The 20,513-nt window shown below is 37.5% G+C and overlaps 2 long non-coding RNA genes across 3 annotated transcripts in view; one reads left to right on the forward strand and one right to left on the reverse strand.

Annotated features, from left to right (window-relative positions):
- The first annotated feature begins 6,546 nt into the window (after positions 1 to 6,546).
- Positions 6,547 to 11,584, forward strand: LOC129350689 (uncharacterized). Of its 2 annotated transcripts, XR_008604172.1 has the most exons (3): positions 6,547 to 6,612; positions 7,557 to 7,657; positions 9,499 to 11,584. It is a non-coding gene; the product is annotated as an uncharacterized LOC129350689 (long non-coding RNA). The 2 variants fall into 2 exon arrangements; XR_008604173.1 differs by lacking the exons at positions 6,547 to 6,612; positions 7,557 to 7,657 and adding an exon at positions 8,386 to 8,523.
- Positions 11,585 to 18,597: 7,013 nt separating this feature from the next.
- Positions 18,598 to 20,513, reverse strand: part of LOC129350690 (uncharacterized) — a 35,252-nt gene continuing 33,336 nt past the window's right edge. The window contains exon 2 of the long non-coding RNA XR_008604174.1: positions 18,598 to 19,091. This is a non-coding gene — a long non-coding RNA (uncharacterized LOC129350690). The remainder of the gene's footprint in view (positions 19,092 to 20,513) is intronic.

The following is a 20,513-nucleotide window of genomic DNA, read 5'->3' on the forward strand; positions in this document are numbered from 1 at the left end:
TAGCCACCTAATGAACTATCTCACTGTTATGAGACTATTATTTACTTTCTCATTTACACTTTTGACTAGGTTTTATAAGTTTTCTGTATATTTTTTCAGATCTCACACAGGCCTGGGGTGGGGCTTTAGTCTCTTGCCCACCAGCACTTTGGCAAATGGAAGATGGTGGAAGATAATATATGGAAGGACTGGTAGTTGTGTCTATTATCCATGTTTTTAGGTGCATTTTTTGTTCTAAAAAAAAGCTTTGGGCGTAAGCGGTTAAAGGATTTGTCTGGGTTATTGCAACTTGAGACATATTTTTGCAGTTCATTTATATCAGTTCTGATAACACTATACTTGCCAAAGTAATTGCTGATACCTGAAGTATGCACCCAGCAATCTGACAGGGTGATATAAATGAACTACAGCGCTTTTTAATATGTTGAAAATTTGACTCATCTGGAAATGATGTCAGTCAGGCTTTAAGCCCGAATCTGAGAAAGCTCTTTTTTTGACAGCTAACTGGATCATGACCCGAACATTTAGGCTGAATACCAAACATCAAATATTACTCAGATACAAATGGCTAGCTGTTATACATTTTAAATGAAAGAATAGTAAGAGAATTTGAAGGTCAGAAAATTCCAAGTTGCACATTCTGAATTCTGAGCTCTGAAGCCTTCAGCAACTCAGAACTTCAAATGTACAGTTGCTTCAAGATGTGTTGTATTTTTTGTTGCCATTTTTTAAACATCAATCTACAATTTACACCCAGTAGGTTACAAGTTAAATTAAAAAAAAAACAAAAAACAAGACCTCTCATTTACAAAAGATTTCAGACCCTAATTTAATACTTTGTAGAAGCCTTTTTGGCATCAATTAGTAAAGTATCTCAGGCTTTGCACAACTGGATTTCAGCAGTTTATTACATTTTTGCAGCAGATCATCTCAAGTTCCAACAAATTGGATGGAAGCATCTGTGACAGTAAATAATCAGCATGACTGACTACAAGGAAATGATCTTATGGAAGGCAGGAATAGATATTTGTAGTGTTTGTCAGCACAGATTAGTGAAGGAATAATGGGTGTATTTTGTAAAGCCTACATCTTTTGCTAATGTAGGCTGGGGCGCTGCCAGTTTGTGTCGCGTCAAAGCATCTGCTTCTTGAAATTAAATTGGGGTGAATAAACTTATTAGTCAGATTCTGACTTCAGGAACAGTCTATTATATTTTTCAAGCTGTGGTCATACATATTTGAGTTGGCTGGAATGCAGCATGATGACATGAAGGTTACTGGGAAATCACACGTTAGTATGCAGTTATAATATTTTTAATGTTTTTGAGCAAAAAGACATAAACTCAACAAAGTTTCTCAAAGGCAAAAGTCAGACAGTTTCAGATTATATAGCATAGCAACTGGAATTTCCTTCGATATGCCATTTGAACACTATCACTAAGGAAATGGTGGACTGCACACATGAGAAGTCACTGCTTAAAATTGCTTACACAATTGCAGATGGTTTTTCAGCAGTTATTTTGAGTTTTCATATATATATATATATATATATATATATATATATATATATATATATATATATATATATATATATATATATATATATATATATATATATATATATATATAGCAGCCTCCTGATTGTACCAGAAAAACCTTTTTGGATAACTTGTTATCTAACCACATTCACATATCATACCTAATGGTTTCACAGTGGTGAAAGGGTGAAGCAATGGGAGTACTTTAGAGCCTCATGTAGAATAATTGTCCTGATCCAGCTAACCATTTCAGATTAAACACTTGTTACCCTGATAGTTCCATTTTGACATACAAGTTTATGTTTTGAACTTGATTTCTCATCTGTTGGATTTACAGCAAGCTTCTGAGTGTGGTGTCACTTACACTCAGTATAATGAGATTTTTGTGCCAAAAAGTGCAGCTCAAACTGTTCTGGTTATGCCATATACTTGACATGTGATTTATGATTCTCAATATTGCATTTCAGTAATAGCTTTGTTCTGCGGTAGACCTTAAGACAACAGTAAGACAGTAAAATAATAACTAGAGTTACTGCTTCATGGTTGCAAGCCTCCAGCAAAGAGTCAAGTTACCGTTAACATAAATGCCTTTCCAGACTAATGTAAACAGACACAAATTCCTCGTGTTTTGACATGAACAGCCAATAGAGATTCTAATAGGACACAAAGTTGCAGACATGACAACAGACAATGCTTCAAATATGGATGTTGGCTGGATTCCCAAGATTAGTGTAGCAAATTCAGTATCTAACCAAATGTAAAATATGGTCACCATTTCCACTTCTCTTCCTGAGTTATGGTATTGAGCCTGGAAAGTGTTTTAACAGACCATGTTGATGCCACAGTAATGGTGAGCTTTGACCCTTCTGGATATAAAATGTCATCACCTTATCATTTTTTTCTGTTTTATCCATTTGTGTGAAATTTTGTCCGAACTGGTATATTAATTCTTCCATTAAGGCCAAAAATGTGTTTTGTAAGGTCACACTGACCTTGAACCAAATTGTGATCAGTACATCCTCGCGTTTAAGTGGACATTTGTACCAGATTTAAAGAAAATCCCTATTGGCAATCTCAAGATATTGCCTTTACTGGGATAAGATGGACGAACGACAACTTGAAAATAAAGCCTCGAGCCACGGCTGTCACAGGCACGAGGCATAAAAACGGGGAGAAGCGCGCACAAAGAGACAGAGAAGGAAAAACAGTCATTACAGTCGAGAGTGATGAGCCCCTGATGAGCCTCACTGACATGTGTGAGCTATTAGACTGGTTTCCTTGACAGGAAAAGTGTTGCTCAAATGGATGGAGTGGGGGAGGGAGTGGAATACAGGCAGCTGGATGTTCACCACCACAAGACCAACTATATCAGAGTGGGCCTCACACAGCGCCCAGAGATTCTCCATGACTGATTGAAGAAGGAGGCCGACTCGCCCCCCAAGGCCACAATCAATGCTTCAGCTCCCTAGGTTCTGGAAGCTCCAATCAGCTGACAAAAGAAATGCTTCCTGATCCATAGCCTGAAGCTGACACTTTACGTGACACGTTTCTCAACACAGTTGCACTGCAAATCCACCCCGGGCTATGACTCAGTTGTACTGGGATAAAAAGGTCATAATAAGGCATTTTAAAGTTATTTCAAGAGAGGTAATAGTAAGTGTCCTGCTGAAAAGGGAGGTTTTGTCTAAACAAACTCTACAACTTGGCAACATGAAGTTTGTAACCCTGAAACAATGAGGTTTTGATGTTTCTTTCCTCTACGTGCTGAGTAGACCAAATTCAAACCATTAAAAGGAGGTTAATAGAATTTCTTTGCTAATTTGTTTCCTGCTGTCACAGAGTAATTAATAAATTCATGAATTTCAGATAATAAAATCACACATCCATCCATTATTTATACACCACTTAATCCTCATTAGGGTTGTGGGGGGCTGGAGTCTATCCCACACTCTAAGAAATTTCCCCGTAAATTCACAGTAAAGAGCTGGCAGCAAAAGTTGCAAAAGCTGTTATTCTACATTAAACCTACCGTATCCTATAACAACAGTTTATTACTGTAAAAAATATTACAGTATTATGATGTTTAGAGTTTATGCTTACAGTATATTACTGTCAGTATTTTGATGCCATTATACTGCTATTTTGCTGTTTGTACTGTAATCTTCATAAACAGCTTATTACTGTAAAATTGATATCAGAGAATGTGATGATATGAAGTGATAACATTGCTGAAAACTAGCTTTAAAACTGTCACATCTCAAAATGAAAGCCCCGGGAAATAGCATAGCATAGAAATGGCTCAGAGAAGAGATGACTTTTCAACATTCAGCTTTTATTAAAACCAATTCTGTATCAAACATATTTCAAAAACTGACTTATTTAACCCATTAAATTTTAGTAACATACAATCATTTCCTCATGGTGAATAGGTTCCCATTGTGCATGTTCTAGTTCAGGTACACTGAGTTTGGTTTCCATTTTTCCTGAACTGTAACGAAAGATATCTATATCTATATCTATATATATATATCTATATATATATATATATATATATATATATATATATCATTTAAATTATTTAATACTGCATTGAACACATTCAGCAGCTAACAAATTTCAAGTAATTCAAGTCTTGCAAAATAAAATCTAGAAAAAAAATTAATGATGTTTAACATGTTGTCAACAATCTGTTTAAAAATTGCACATCACATTTCAGGTACCCTGCCTTCAGAATCAGTCTTTCATAACTCATGATCATGTTCAATAAACACCAAGTTATGGAACAAACCTGGAACTGAAGTATTTTCTACTGAACCTAACACAATACTGAGACTTGTTACCTTAGAATGACAGCATGAACATCCGGTTGCAGACTGGGCTTTTCCTTTGTGAAAGTGAGGTCCTGTGTGGAGAGGAGCTGTGGGTTTACATGAAGTCCCACTCAGAGTCCATGAGTCTGTTTATGAGGGTGACTACATGGGGATTTACAGTAGATGCCTTCTTCTGGAGCAGCTTCCTGACCTCTTGGACATCACCTTCTCCTGGTTGGCCTTTGTTCCCCTCTCAGGGTTGATACCAAGGAAGCGCCTACAATGAAATGACAAAGAAAGAGTATATTAGGTGTGGTAGGCAAACATCCCTTAAACTCAGTATGGAACTCTGTCACATTCATCAAAAGAAACCAAACAAACTAACAAAAAAAAAAACAGGAAACCAAAATTATTAAGCAAAACAGAGGCTTCCACTTATAACAGCTATTTATTCAGTACACATTTAAATCTAATTTTTGCAGCCATTTGCAAAACAAGCAAATTTACTTTTCCTAAGTGGAGAGAAAAGCAACATGACACATCCTACAAACTTTTTTTTAAAACTTGAAATACATGGAGGACTAAAAGTGCCAAAATTAAATAAATAAATACATCATTAAATAATTAATTAAATATGTCATTAATTAATTAAAATTGGAATTAAACATGTCATTAATTAATTAAAATTGGAATTAAATACATAAATGTGTTATTAAATATGTCATTAACTCATTAAAATAGAAATTCATTTTAGGTTAAAAAAAAACATATATTATTATTTCACTAATTTATTAATTATTTTATGGTCCTTGTGTTGCAGGGGATCATGAATTTATTTTATCTGTCAACCTCGCCCGTGAAAGTCGGTGGGCGGATCCTAACACCTGATTGGTTACCCTGCACATCATGTCAAGGCAAATCGATTGCAGGTAATGGATTGATGCAGAGCTTGTGAACACATTCCGATACACTGGGTGGCGCTATTCACCTCTACGTTGGTTTGGATTAAACAAAACTTTATTGGCAACCGCTAAAGACTCGGTCCTCTACCCCAAATGTTGATACAGCGCGGTGCAAGACAAAATTTCCTTTAGCGTTTCCTTTAGCACCTACTCGGCGCGGTACGGCTCGCCACTACTGTACTGGACTCGGCTTAGTTGTTTTTCCATCACATTGAGTACCACCTCATCGTGGGTGGAGTCGTCATAGCACGGCGGACCGAAAGTCCCTTACCGTCATTTGTGTGCGACACAAACGCAACACAACAACGGACATGGAGGCGATGGTTCACCTGCTGCTCGGTCTGTGGCTTTCTGTCAGATTCAAAGTAATAGAAGAGTCGGAGAAAGCTGAGAGCTGCGAGTCGAAACACTGAGGAGACACACAGGAGAGTTTGGGAGACGAGCAGCAGTATCAAGTTGAAGACAAGAGGATATGAACTATGATATGAGGGTAAGCTAATGCTAGTTCGCTAGCTATCGTATATTAGTCCTGTGAACGACCCTGTAATGGCTGCAGTTTATCGCTATTAGGTATTAAAATATGTAAGTTAGATAAAGTTGGCAAGATATTCACAGATTCGGACTTCCGGCATCAATAACTCATGAGATATACATTGTAAAATCATAAACAATGCCTCTTTCCCATCCTTGTAAGCATATAAAATAATAAAAATTCCTTAAAATTCAGATTTTGTATTTAGTGTCAAATCAAGAGTTGTAGTGTGACCAGCAGGAGACAATTGATGGCTGCAGTAAATTTGGTGACACTACAGTGTATAAAAGTTCAGTAATGTAATATTTGTGTAGTGCCTCTCTTCGCTGTTGCAGCGGTTTTGCTATTTGCAGACGGTCCCTGTTCACTCGTTGCACAGCCAGCTGTTCATTGACATCAGTGTTATTTCTGCAGCTTGAAAGACAGCGACTTTTGATAAAACTGGCCTTGTAGCACATTGTCTAGCTTACAACGATGGGAAAGAGGCATTGTTTATGATTTTACAACGTATACCTCATGAGTTATTGATGCCGGAAGTCCGAATCTGTGAATATCGTGCCAACTTTACCGAACTCAAGTGTGGAGCCAAACGACAAGATTCTCAGAGGGCGGAGCCAGACTGACTGAGAGCCAGAGAGCGGTGATTGGTCAGACCATAGATATGTATAGAAGACGGCGCGCTAGCGGAGCTCGTCTTCTGTGTATATCTATAGTCGGCACGTCTGGTAGCATTTCTGGCTGCTGTTGACCTTGTTTTTGGAGTAAAACACGGTAAGAAGATAAATACTTCTAACCAGTAGCGTTGTTTTGTTGTACGTTAAGTCAGCGACTTGTGAAGAGTTTTGTTTTGTCGTGTTTGAGCAGTTGGTCCAGATGCGTTAGCTAGCTAAGCGGCTAAGTTAGCTAGCTAAGCGGCTAAGTTAGCTAGCTAAGCGGCTAAGTTAGCTAGCGGGCTAATTAGCACAGGTGGCTAACTTACCGCTGAACACCTGTGTTAGTTGCTGTCGCAGCTGTCCTCATTATTAGAATGACCTTCTCAACCTGTATTTCTCTGCTGTGTATTTTAGCTTTTAAAAAAGTTATTTTTCTTTAAGGTTAACTGAAACTCGGTCAGCTGCACTGAAGTTTAACATTCAGCTGGTTTGAATTAAACCGCGCTAAACTTAACATTGCGCAACATTACCTCTCTGAATCTCCATAATTTCATTAAATTCCTTCTCTCTTCCACTGCTCAAGTTCAATCCAGTATATAAAATGACATTAATAGTGAATAAACTAACAACCAGCCATTGTATTTATTTATTATTGCATGTATTTGTAGTAAAACATGAGTTGAAACATCCTACTTTTGGATCTAGAACTGCACAAGCCATTCATTTTCAGTCACCTGACGAGTTAAACTTCCCTTCTTATGTGAGGTTGAAGCAGAAAGTCTGAGTTAACAAAGAAAGTTGTTTATAATTTGCTATATCTGTTATTTCTGACTGAGCCTTTAGTTTCTGTTGAGCTGATTTACACGTAGACACTTTGTTCAGGAAGATTTCTCAGTAGCTCAGAGGACAGGCTGCTTTTTACACAACCTTGTAAGAGAATGTCTGTCAATGCTTTCAGCAGAATTTAGAAACACAACACTTCCTAAACAGATATTTTGAGGCTGTGAGGTTGAACGTTTGAGAGTATATCAGTGTATTTGTTTGTGGTCTTTCTGTTTCTAGGTGGAAGCTGAATTAGTGAGGATGACTCCTGCTCCTGTCATCTCTAAGCTCCTCACACATCTTTACCTGCACATGAGGAAAATCACTCCTGTAGAATGCAGGTATGTTTGTCATTATTATAAAAAGATGTTGCCTGGTGACCTGTCAGAAACCCATTATACAGAGTCAGCCAAAATAATGTGTACACACATCAGGAAAAGAAAAACTTGCATAAATAATTCAATTCCAAATTTATTCAGACATCACGAGATTAATAAAAGTTATCTTTGGCCTCTACAATTACAAGAGGTGCTCAAAGTGGTGGCCACTGGCTTCCAGACATTTCTGTTGTGTTGTAGATGTCACTTGTTGATGCTCCATTCATGAAGGTAATGCCATCTGTTGGGAAAACATCGTACAACAGGACACAGAGTTATGGTGATTTGATAAAACTTAGAAAGAGGAATCTATATGTGTAGAAGTACTTATGCAAATGAAATATGTATAAAAGTTTTTCTTTTCCTGATGTGTGTACATTATTTTGGCTGACTCTGAACTTAATGAGAACAAAACTGTCATTTAATTGTTGCTCTGAAAGCTTCTTTAATGAAAACCGGCTGGTGTTCTGCTTTGAAACAAACTGCTGTTGATGTCTGTGTTTTTAGGTTTAACCCCACAGTTTCTGAATGAACTGATAGTTTTTTTTCCTGATCAATGTGGACGTTATAATTGATGGTAACATTTACTGATCATATAATCAGCATGACAATATAACAGTCTAACATTCTGACTGCCTGACTAATACTGTGTTGGTCCCTTTATGCTGCTAAAACTCCTCTGACCCAGTGGTTCATCAGAACCTCTGGGGATGTCCTGTGGTTTCTGTGGATCCTGTGGGTTGCAGGGTGGGTCCTACCTAGACCAGGCTGATCCTGGACCATCCCACAGATGCTCAATCAGATCTGGATGTGGGGAGTGTGGAACCCAGGTGAACAGCTTAGCTCTGTCGTGTTCCTCGGACCACTCCTGAGCAGTTTTAATTTGTCCTGCAGAGGGAGGCAGCTGGCATCAAGGACTGCTGTTGCCATGGAGACTAGGGGGTTGTTTGTCCTGCAGTGTTTAGGTGGTGGTACATGTCAAACATCCACATGAACGTCAAGGTTTCCCAGCAGAACGTTGCATTAGAACAAGATGATGGATGTTGTTCTCTTCAGCTGTCAGTGGTCAGAATGTTGTGGCTGATTGGTGGATCTGTCTGCCTTTACTCTGACATCCAGAGTTATACAAAAGTGTAGTATGTGTGCAGTGCAGAAGAGATTTACTTTGTTGTATGCATTTTTTTTTAAGGGAGAGCATTTTTTTTTATCCACCTGAAGAAGACCTAATCTTTCCCTTCAAAGGATAGTTAATAATTACTACAGATTCCATAGTGGTCCCATCAGAGAAAATCATATCCATATACAGATTTTTATTAATTCCAGGGCTGGTTCAGTAAAGATTATAATAATAACTACATCAGATAATTCTTTGTCGCAGTTGGAATTTTGCAGCCTGAGAGATGGTTGAGAAGGTTTGCAGTTCTTGTTTTAGCAAAATATGTTCTAATAGAAGATCTTTATTGTCATTGTACATTAAATTATCTGCAAACCAGCAAAGTGCATCAGTCTGAGGTATCTAAAAATAAATAAGTAAAGAAAAATGCTTCTAAAGCCAATAATAAACAGAATATTTTGAGAGAATATTCTAAAAAGGAAAGAAAAGCTCCATTCTCACTCCTCTCAGAATAAACTGTCATTAAAAGTGACTTTAAATTTAGCTTCAACACGAGATAAAAACATTTACTTTCATTACTGATGTTGTCAAGTTTTAATAAAGTTCATGCTACTTTTATAAAATGATGAAAGTGAATAAATTGTATTTCTGTGATCTGTGTTTGATTTCTGTCTTTTCTCCTGTCATCCAGATGTTCAGAGGGAGATGATGCCACATCTGGTCCAGCTGATGGAAGGTCTTGAAGTTCTCTGACTGGCCTTGACTGAAGATGGTCGTCTCACTGGATTTAAGGTTCAGATGCTCAGTAACAAACTCCACCAATGTGCCAACAGGGAAGCTTTAGGTTTATTAAATGTTGCTATGAAGGTATCGCTGTTTTTCTTTGTGAATGCAATGTGCTCCAACTGAAACTTGAATTAGAAGTTAGAAGTAAATCCTTCCATCTGAAAGGATTTAGTTGCATTAATAACCTCATAACATTCTAATTTTTATTCCAGTCTTGGTTGAAAATAGAATCTCTGTATTGATTCAGGTAAAAACTGAACTTCACAGCATGTTGGAGCAAAACAACCAGATGAAAACTGTGATGGTGTTGGATTGTCAGACCGTAATGTTGCAGCTCAAAGCAGCTTTTCTATCTCAGTTCATTCTGACATTCAGCTATGAATCAACACAGCAGATGGTGATCCATGCTGTGGAAGTCTCACATCTCCTGATTTAATGGAGCTGCTTTGCACTTTTTACACTGTTTATTCACCAACACTTTATTTAATAAAAGTCCCATCTAGTTTTTATGAGGAATGTGATGTTTTAATCTCTCTGTGAATAACTGCAGTCTAATGCAACAGCTGGAGTTGTAACATCTGTCCTGATATTGATCATGAAGGTATTGATCATAATGATCAAATGAGTTTGTTTTTACTGCCAGCTACCATTCAGTCTAAAATATTAAGAATAAATAAATATGCATAATGTGGAAATAAACAGATTTTATTTTTATTTATTCCTACAGCTGCTGCATTTAAAGTTCTAGAATGTGGAGGAATTTAGTCTCACAATCACAGACAATAAATATTATCTGAAAGTCGGGTTATTGTTGTTTATCAGCACAATACAAAAAGATTAATGTTAGAAATATTCCAGTTAAGACTTTAGAATATCAAGATTTATGTAAATTTATCTCAGTGATATAAATGTTCAGGTTAAGATTGTACAGTGATATTTATTATGTAAGTTTAGCTGATTAAAGTTTGACTCTGCACTACAATATTATTTAAATTGACATCATTATTATAATATTTAGGGTCAGACCCTACAGTATTGGTATTAAGAAATCAAATATTCTTTAAACTCTAAATACACAGAACTAATTTGGATATATTTAAGTGAAACTACAATATTATTTGACACAAATCTATCTAAATCAAATTTTAATAATTTTCACACCAAACATTTACTGGACTGATTTAAATATTAAAATCACTCCTTTCTAATCCTCTGCTGTACGTTCAAACCTGAGGCCTTAAATAGAAACACACAAGTATCTGTTTGAAGGAACGTCTGAAGAGTCCTGGTTCCAGAACATGATGATAGAATTATAGACGAACTTTAACAAAAGCTGCCTGAGAGTTTACAGGTTTTTAATGTTAGATTTCTTCAGTAATTTAATGAGTTATCAGCAAAAATCAAGTGTTCATTTGATGAACTTCATTTCCTAAAACATCCAGAATTGGAGCTCATATCTTTGGCAGCTGTAAAGTTTCTGCTCCTTCAAAGTTCACAACACAATGAATGAATTCCTAAAACACTCTCAATGCTGGAGAGCGTTTGTGATGCTGAAGCAGTGACCAGTTTTTCTGTTTCTTCTCTGGAGATGCACAATGAGGGACGTCTGCAGAGACTGAGAAAGAGTCTCACCACATCCTGACATGAGGAAAAAGACTTTATTGAAGACTACAATGAGAAAAACTATCAGACAGCAGACGGCTGCATTCAAGGTGAGCTCTGAACATTTGATCTGGAACAGGAATTCAATAACAGCAGCATGAGCTTCATTTCAGTCTGTAGCTGCTGAATTCATGGATGAATCATCTGGCACTAGAGAAGAAGACCATCAAACATCCACGTCAGCTGATGGAGGTCCAAGAGTCTCACCAAACAACCAACCTACAGAGTGAAGACCTCAAATCTGATTGGACGGCCTCCTATTCAGCCACGTGTGAACAAATGCCTCTAAGCTGATTTGTTTTCTAAAATAAATCTAGTTTGTGTCCTAATCAATGCCTGTGTGTTTGCTTCTTTACACCGTTGTTAACAGTTTAGGCTGTTAGATTGTTCCAGATAAGACAAGTACAAGATTCTTCAGAGCCGTTCTACCACGAGCCTGACAGGAAGAACTCCAACAGCTACTGAATGTTCCTGTGGTTCCCTCAAGGCTACAGGAGGAGCCCTACGAGGACGAGCTGGTCCACCTGATGGAGGCCAGTTGCTGCGGTTCAAAGCCAACACCGACTATGTGGACTTCTACTGGACCGCACGGAGGCCTTCAAACCGGACCAACAAGTTCACCGACTCCCCGACTCGTGGGTCTGAGGACGCCACCGAGCCTCGGTCCAGCCGGCCGCCTGTCTGTGGGTGTTTGAGTGCTGAGAGGTTTGTGGATGCATGTGAACGTTCTGTGTTGAAACAGCAGCTTTTGACTCACTAACGCTGGGAAAAACCAAGAGCTCCTTTATTTGTGACTTCAACTAAAAAACTGATGAAAATAAGTTTGCCAGGGTTCTGACTGATAACAGATTATTAAATAATTAAAATAATTGTTTAAGTATTCCTTTAAACAATCCTTTTAGGTCTACATTTCCTTTACACTGACTTCTTGGTATATGTACAAGTATTCTGGGTGGAATATACCATTAAGCCTGATGTTCAAGGGTTCTTCTGGGTATATACCATTAAACCAACCTTTTAGGTAAATGTTCCAAGATGTTGGGTAGAATATACCATCAGATCAACCTTTTAGGTCTACATTGGAAGATTTTAGAGTAGAATATTACTCCAAACCATCCTTTAGGTCTACATTTAAGGTGGAATACTCCTTTACACGAAGATTTTTTGGTCTACATTGAAGGATCTTAGGTGGAATATTCCTTTGAACAAACTTTTTAAGTTTAGGTTCAAGGATGTTGGGTGGAATATACCATCAGACCAACCTACAAGGTCTACAGTAGTGAATTTTAGGTGGAATATACCATTAAACTCACCTTTTAGGTCTACATTGGAGGATTTTAGGTGGAATTTTCTTCCAAACCGTCTTTTTTGGATGGAATACTCGGTTAAACCAACATTTTAGGTGCATGTCCAAGGATTTTAGGTGGAATGTTCCTTTAAGGTGGATGTTTGAGGACCTTGTAGGTGGAGTACTTCCTGAAACCAACCTTTTAGGTCAACATTCAAAGATTTAAGGTGGAATATTCCTTTAAATAAACCTAAATTTCATGTTTTGATCATTATCAAGTGAGAAACCTCAATCCAGACTCCTCATAATGACGTTTGAGATTTATGCTGCTGTTATTTGTTTAGTCCAGACTAAATGACAGAAATCCACAACTGTAATTTTATTTCAGGACTCGGTTATTAAATGTCAAAACAATCCATGTGACTCTAAAAACTCAACAGCTTTACAAACTCTAAGATTAAACTCTCCAGAAGGATCCAAAATAAGTTGGACTTTTACATGAGAGCTTTAATTATTCTTCATCTACTTCCTGAAAAGTTTGGTCAATAAAAAAAGACAAAAGCTAATATTTTCAGCTGAACTAAAGACAGACTTTGTGATTGTTCTGCTCACATGTTGTGTTGTTGTAAACTTACTCTTTCAAATAAATACCTGCCTAACCCCCTGGAAACCAGCGTTTGTCCTGTTTTTGTGTTGCTCCTCGGTGACCCTAGACAATCGGGTCCTAATGTTTTTTGAGCAACACACCATACTATGACGTTTTTACAATGATGGTTCTACTATGAAATCAGTTTGACATGTTCAGGCGTATTTGTGTGAAAACTCAGATTTCAGGGATCAGAAGGTGGTTTTCAACTTTTTGTTAACTTTCTGTCTCAACTTTAAACTAAATTTCCTTTACTAACCCAGCCCTCTGGACTTCCAGGAAGCTGTGTTCCTATTGGCTGTCCAGGTGGCTGCTTGGTGTTATCAGGAACACCTGAGCAGCTCAGTGTCTTCCTGCTTTATTTAGCTGCAGACAAACATTTCCTCTGCTTCTGTTCACCACTGAACCGGGTTTGACTCCGTTGCTTTAGTCTGTTCTTTAGGCGTTAGCTTGCAGCTTCCAGCAGTAAAATCATCTTTAATGTGTTTCTTGGTGTGTTTTAGGGCTTTGTACTGGATAGTTGTCTTGGTAAATGTGGTTCTTTACCCACAGTTAGCACATGGTGCTAATGTGTGCAGTGATTAGTGGATTTGGTACAGCTGAGTTGTGTCTTTATCTTGGCTGTAGTGAGTCTTTAGAGGTTTTTGGTCAGACACATTCTGTATTCTTGTTCGTGAACCAACGTTGGTTGTCCAGAAGGTAAGAGTTCCTGTCCTGATTCTCTGTTCTCAGAGGTTCTCTGGTAGGCTGCAGGAGACTTTAGCGTTTGGGTTGTACTAGTTTGGTTTTTGTATGGTTTCATTTGGACGACTATCTTGAGGCCCCTCCATGTGGTTTAGTGAGGTTTTCTGGAACAGTTCTACAAAGCAACCTGCAGCAGAAGAGACTCTGAGCATTTTTAGGAAGTTCTGGAGACCAGACTTTAGAGCAGCAGAAACATTTGTCAGCAGTTTGAGCAGGAGAAGGTGAGCTTCAGAGTAGAAATGAGACAGAAACCTTCTTGACCCGTGTGGTGAGGTCCTGTACCAAGAGTTTGAGCAGGTTGTGAAGAGTCTGTAGTTCTTTGGTCTGAAAGCACAAGAAGAGTCAACTGATTAAAGGAGAAAACAGGAGATATAGTTGGTTCTTCTGTCAGTCTGCAGTTTCCAGTTTCCTTAGACTGAATATCAAGTTTATATTTTAAATGATTTGCCATGTGAGCCCAAGAAGACTTCAATAAACTCCCTCCATCCCCTGGACACGTTTTATTACGATGTTAAATCTTTTTTTTTATGTTTTTGAGTTTTAATCATAGTTTTGGCATAGTTTTTTCTCTTTGCTTGTTTAGTTTTGTCATCTGTGTGAAAGGTGCTAAACAAATAAAGCTGAATTGATAAACTGAATAACTGACTAACTCATGATTGTGACAACAGAAGCATTTTCATTGTGATTTAAGGGTTTGTTTCATTTCTAAGGTTGAGGTTAAAATCTTGACAGAAAGAAAAGATTAAAGAAATAAACTACATTTTTAAAAAGCAATGAATCAAAGGAAAAAACGTTTAATACAACAAAACTTTTAAAAAGAAAATTAAACATTAAATACAATTATATTAAACAAAATCTTTAATTAAATAATTAAACAGAAGATGCAAAACATGTAATTATGAAATTAAACAAAATGTTCTAAACAAAATGTTCTGAACAAAATATCAAACATTAAAGATGAAATATTTTAGATAATTAAACATCTAGAAAATAAAATTAAACAAGAAGAATATTAAACATTTTTTAAAAAATACAAAACATTAAATTAGATTATTAAACCTTTAAAATGACAAAACATTGAATTAGAAAATTAAATCTTAAAGACAATAAAACTTTAAATAGGAATTAAACAGAAAATACAATGAAGCATTTAAAAAGAAAAACATTAGAAGGTGGTAAAACATTTAAAAAGAAAAACCTTAAAGATTTAATCGAAAAATTAAACATTGGGAAAGAAAAGGAAATTTTTCAAACAAGCCGATAAAACATTTGAAAAAACAACAATTAAACCTTAACAAGACAAAATATTTGGAAATCAAATCAGACATTAGAAAAGAATAAAAGGTGAGGAAAGAGCAAAACTAAACATTTAAGAAGAATCAAACTAAAGACAAAACATTTGAAAAGACACCAGTTAGACTTTAGAAGATCAAATTAAACAGAAGAGACAAAACGATCAAAAAGAGCAAAAACAGATAAAGGTATTAAAGCATTTTCTAGTCTGAAACGAAAACAAGTTGTTCCTTCAAACATTTCCTCTTTCTATGTTCTTGGTTTGATTGTGGATAGATTTACTAAGAACTAATTTCAGAAAACTGCTTTCCAGATAAAGTCTACTAGTAGTTGAAGGGATTTATCAAACTAATGTCACCTTCTGATCGCCACAAACTTTACTGTTCAGTGAAGAGAATCAAAGTTTGTTGAGGATTTCTAAAAAACCCACAGGTGAAGGTCTGAGAAGAACTCGGATGGTCTAAATGTGAAATCAAGACTCATGGTCACAAGTTTTAAGGCTTCTGTTAACCATAAAGTTCAAACTAACAGAGAAGTACTGAGAAACTTTAAAACTTCAGTCCTCAGACTGTCTGAAGGTTCAAACTAACAGAGAACTACTCAAGAACTTTTAAGATTTCAGTCCTCAGACTGTGGAAAGGTTCAAACTAACAGAGAACTACTCAGGAACTTTGAAGATATCAGTCCTTGGACTGTCTGAAAGTTCAGTCTAACAGAGAACTACTGTGGGACTTAGAAAATTTCAGCCCTCAGGCTGTCTGAAGGTTCAAACTAACAGAGAAGTACTCAGGAACTTAGAAGATATCAGTCCTTGGACTGTCTGAAAGTTCAGTCTAACAGAGAACTACTGTGGGACTGAGAAAATATCAGCCCTCAGACTGTGTGAACGCTCAGGTCCTAAGGACTCGGGAGGTGTGGAGGCTTTGGAAAGTCTTGGAACTGAAGGTTCAACCCTCCAGCACAAAGGCTGAAGTCCAACCTCCTGAGAAAAACGGTGGAGTCGAGAATCAAGTTAAAAAAAGAACTCGAAAACGTCAAAAAATAGATGATAAATGCGCAAAAAAAAGAAGAATTAGTATCTGAGCGAATAGCTCAGGGGATAAGAAGACAGACTACCAACTGGAAGGTCGCAGGTTCGAGACCCACCACTGGCAATTTTCTTTCTTTGTCTTTGTCAGGATTTTGATAAAAATTTAAGAAGTGTCTGGTCTTGAACCAGCGACCTGCAGCTCCATAGGCAAATCCTTAACTCACTGAGCTACAGATCAGATGAAAAGAAATAAATTCGTCGTCCCTTTGGCATCGTAGTTCGTGAAGTGACCACATGGGCAGAGCCAAGGCGGAGTCTGGGTGGAGTCAGGGCGGAGAGTAGGCGGGGAGGTGGGTGGCGGCCTCCCCCCTCTACTCCCCCACCACCCACCACACCTTCCCCCGCCCGACGAGTTCTTCGAGTCTCCACGAGTTCTTCGAGTCTCCATGGGTTTTCCCGAGTTTCTGGAGTTTCCACGAGGTCGGAGGCAGAACAAGCTGTCATGAAGAGATGTTGAAGTCAGTCAGGATGGACTGACTTTTTACAGCGACTAGAAGGAAGACGACTAGAAGAGCAGGTCTTTAACCACCATCCATAAAATCCATGGAGTCGGCTCCAGAGAAATGAAAGGTCAACTTTTATCAACCTCCATCCAGATGTTCAACTTGATATCTTTACTGACATTTTTAGCACCACAAACCTTTAGTATCACACTTTATTATCCTTTATTAGGACTTTAATGGAATCCACCAGCAGATTTAGTTTTTGTTGACAAACTTTATTCTTGTCATTGTGGGACTGCAGTATTTAAAACTGTTCCTTCTATTTGACCTCATGTTTATTAGTTTTAGTGGAGAAAGTTATTTTAGTTGTTGATTAGTCTCTTAAAAACCAAGTAATAAATTGGATTAGTCAAGAGGTTTAAATTTCTTTGTCATACAAAAAATATAAAGTGTCTTGAGACAATTTGACCTGTATTTGGCGTTATATAAATAAAATTGAATTCAAATTGTATGTATCTTGTAATGTTGGAGTAATTCAGCCATATATGTTGGAAAACACATTTTCTTTGTCCATTAATCTGTTGATTGTTTTCTCCAGTAATTCATTTCTTGTTTTGGTTTATAAAATGTCAAACCCAAATATATTCAGTTTACTGTCATAAAAACCAAAAAGATTTACATTCATGATGCAGGAATCAGGCAGTTTTTCACTTTTTATCTTAGTTTAGTCAGAAAGATAGTTGATAATGTGTGAATTGTTGCAGCTTGTGAGCCGTAGAAGGTTTTAATCTTTGGGGCCGAGTGTCAAAAAACATTTAGAAACAAACATCAACAAAACACTCAACAAAGATTTAAACATCATTAAAGGGAAATCCAACTTTTGCATGACAATGTCTAATTAAAGGACATTAATTTCCAATGTAAATGTGTGATATTCATCCTCTGGAGCTTTCTCTTCACATCGTCTTCCACCTGGACTGGTTTGGTCGGGAGCATGTGCAACAAACATTTGAAAAACTGCACTTTAACATCAATGAATGACACTGAAGTTTAATCACTACATAAATGAGTCTGAATGTGCTGCTCTGTCATTAACTCCTAAGTTTAGGGAAAGTTCAAACAAAAGAGGACAGTTTAGATAAGACTTGAGAATGAGCTTATTTTGAACAAACATCTCAGACTTTCTGAGCTTCAGCACCTACAGCAAGATATTTTAACAACAAGCAACTCAAGAGATCCAGAAGTTGGAGAGAGTTAGCTTTAGCTGAGCCAAAGTACATGTGGGACGCTAACCTAGCAAACATTTCAGACTTTCCTCTGTGAATTCTGAGAAATAATTTACTATTTAATGACAGAGCTACACATCTTAACTCAGTGTCATTAAAACAGACTCTAATTCAGTGTCATCCATCCATATTAAAGTGCAGTTACCCAAAATGTTTGCTGCATGAGCTCCAACAAAACCTGTCCAGGTAGAGGGCCACTTTGACAAACAGGAAGTGGAAGATTCCAAGCAGATTTATAGAAGGGGGAACCGGACTGTACTAAGTGTGGTCGAGTATAGAGGGGTGTTTTGTGGGTTTTTAAGGCTGATATTGATTATTTGTGAGACATTTGGAGGATATTCATTTGGATATTCATTTGCAGTAAATGAAAGTATTTAAAATCTTGGAGTTAAACTTACAAGAACACAAACTTTATTAGAAAACTTTGTTGATACGTTTTTGTTTTGTTTACAGATGTTAAGTTAAAGGAGTTTTATTCGTGACGTATAACCAATCAAATCACTCCAGAAGACAGAGCGACCACAGGTAGATAAAGATTCAGAGCCAAAGTAGCACCATTTTTAAATGTATTTATTACCGTAAATCAGTAAAAAATAAAATACTTTAATCAGAAAATCAGTCAGCCCACAATTACTACAATTCTACAATGTATGTCTCTTTCCTTTGACTTATTTGTACAATATACGATGTATATGATGGCGTTTTTTCATACCAAAGGCTATACTATGATATTTTCTCAGAGACATACGATGCTACTCTGTTTGTTCTGGCCCTGGGCCACTGCACTCCTCCTCTGTTGTTTTCTGGATTGTACTCAGCTGCATGCCTTCGTCCACCCGGCCTCCGTTGACTCGTCCCGCCTGCCGTCTCTGGAGCTGAAGCTGGATTGGAACAGACCAAAGTACAGTCCAATCACGATGTCAGCTGCCTCTCAAAAGGCTCCTTCATCTGGTGGAACTTCTTCTGAGGGGAAGCTGAGCTGGCCCGGCAGAACTTTGGAGATGTGTTCCAGTGGTTGGTGGATGTGTGGGGAGATAGAGAGGGACCTTTGAATTGTTCAGAAAGGAAAACAGGAAACCCATTGGTAGTTTTAGTTTAGGCTGCTACTGCGGTGTGTTTTTGGGCTTGAAGAGGTGAACAGGAAGAGCTTTTTTTTCGTATTGATTATCTTTTACTTTGTTCCTGGTTAGAATGCCCATCAATGTCAACATGAAGTTCACTTTCAGTTCTGTTTATTTATTTTTATTTTATTAACACCCATTTGCTTTTAACCCCCTCACATGTTGTGTTGTTGCAAACTTCCTCTTTCAAATAAATACTCGTCTAATCCTCTGGAAACCAGCATTTGGACTGTTTTGGTGTTGCTCCTCATCTACTTTAGACAGCCAGGACAAAACAACGTTTTGTGGACCAAAGGCTATACTATGACATTTTCAGAGTGACATGCTATACTATGACGTTTTTTGGACCAAAGGCTATACTATGATGTTTTTAGAGTGACATGCTATACTATGACGTTTTTTGAGCCACATGCTATACTATGACGTTTTTAGAGCGACATGCTATACGATGACGTTTTTAGAGCGACATGCTATGCCATGACGTTTTTAGATCGACATGCTATAGTATGACGTTTTTAGATCAACATGCTATAGCATGACATTTTTAGAGCAACACGCTATGCTGTGACATTGCAAGAGCGACATGCTATACGATGACGTTTTTTGGACGACATGCTATACTGTGACGTTTTTTGGGCGACATGCTATACAATGACGTTTTTAGAGCGACATGCTATACGATGACGTTTTTAGAGCGACATGCTATGCTATGACGTTTTTTGGGTGACATGCTATACTGTGACGTTTTTTGAGCCACATGCTATACTATGACATTTGAAGAGCGACATGCTATAATATGACGTTTTTAGAGCAACATGCTATACTATGACGTTTCTAGAGCGACATGCTATACTATGACGTTTCAAGAGCGACATGCTATACGATGACGTTTTTTGGACAACATGCTCTACTATGACGTTTTTTGGGCGACATGCTATACTATGACATTTTCAGAGCGACATGCTATACTATGACGTTTTTAGATCAACATGCTATAGCATGACATTTTTAGAGCAACACGCTATGCTGTGACATTGCAAGAGCGACATGCTATACGATGACGTTTTTTGGACGACATGCTATACTGTGACGTTTTTTGGGCGACATGCTATACAATGACGTTTTTAGAGCGACATGCTATACGATGACGTTTTTAGAGCGACATGCTATACTATGACGTTTTTTGGACCAAAGGCTAAACTATGAGGTTTTTAGAGTGACATGCTATACTATGTCGTTTTTAGAGCGCCATGCTATACTATGACGTTTTTTGAGCCACATGCTATGCTATGACATTTTTTGGGCGACATGCTATACTGTGACGTTTCAAAAGCGATATGCTAGACT

The sequence above is a fragment of the Amphiprion ocellaris genome, chromosome 15 (assembly GCF_022539595.1).
Source record: "Amphiprion ocellaris isolate individual 3 ecotype Okinawa chromosome 15, ASM2253959v1, whole genome shotgun sequence".
In the NCBI taxonomy this organism is placed as follows: Eukaryota; Metazoa; Chordata; class Actinopteri; family Pomacentridae; genus Amphiprion; species Amphiprion ocellaris.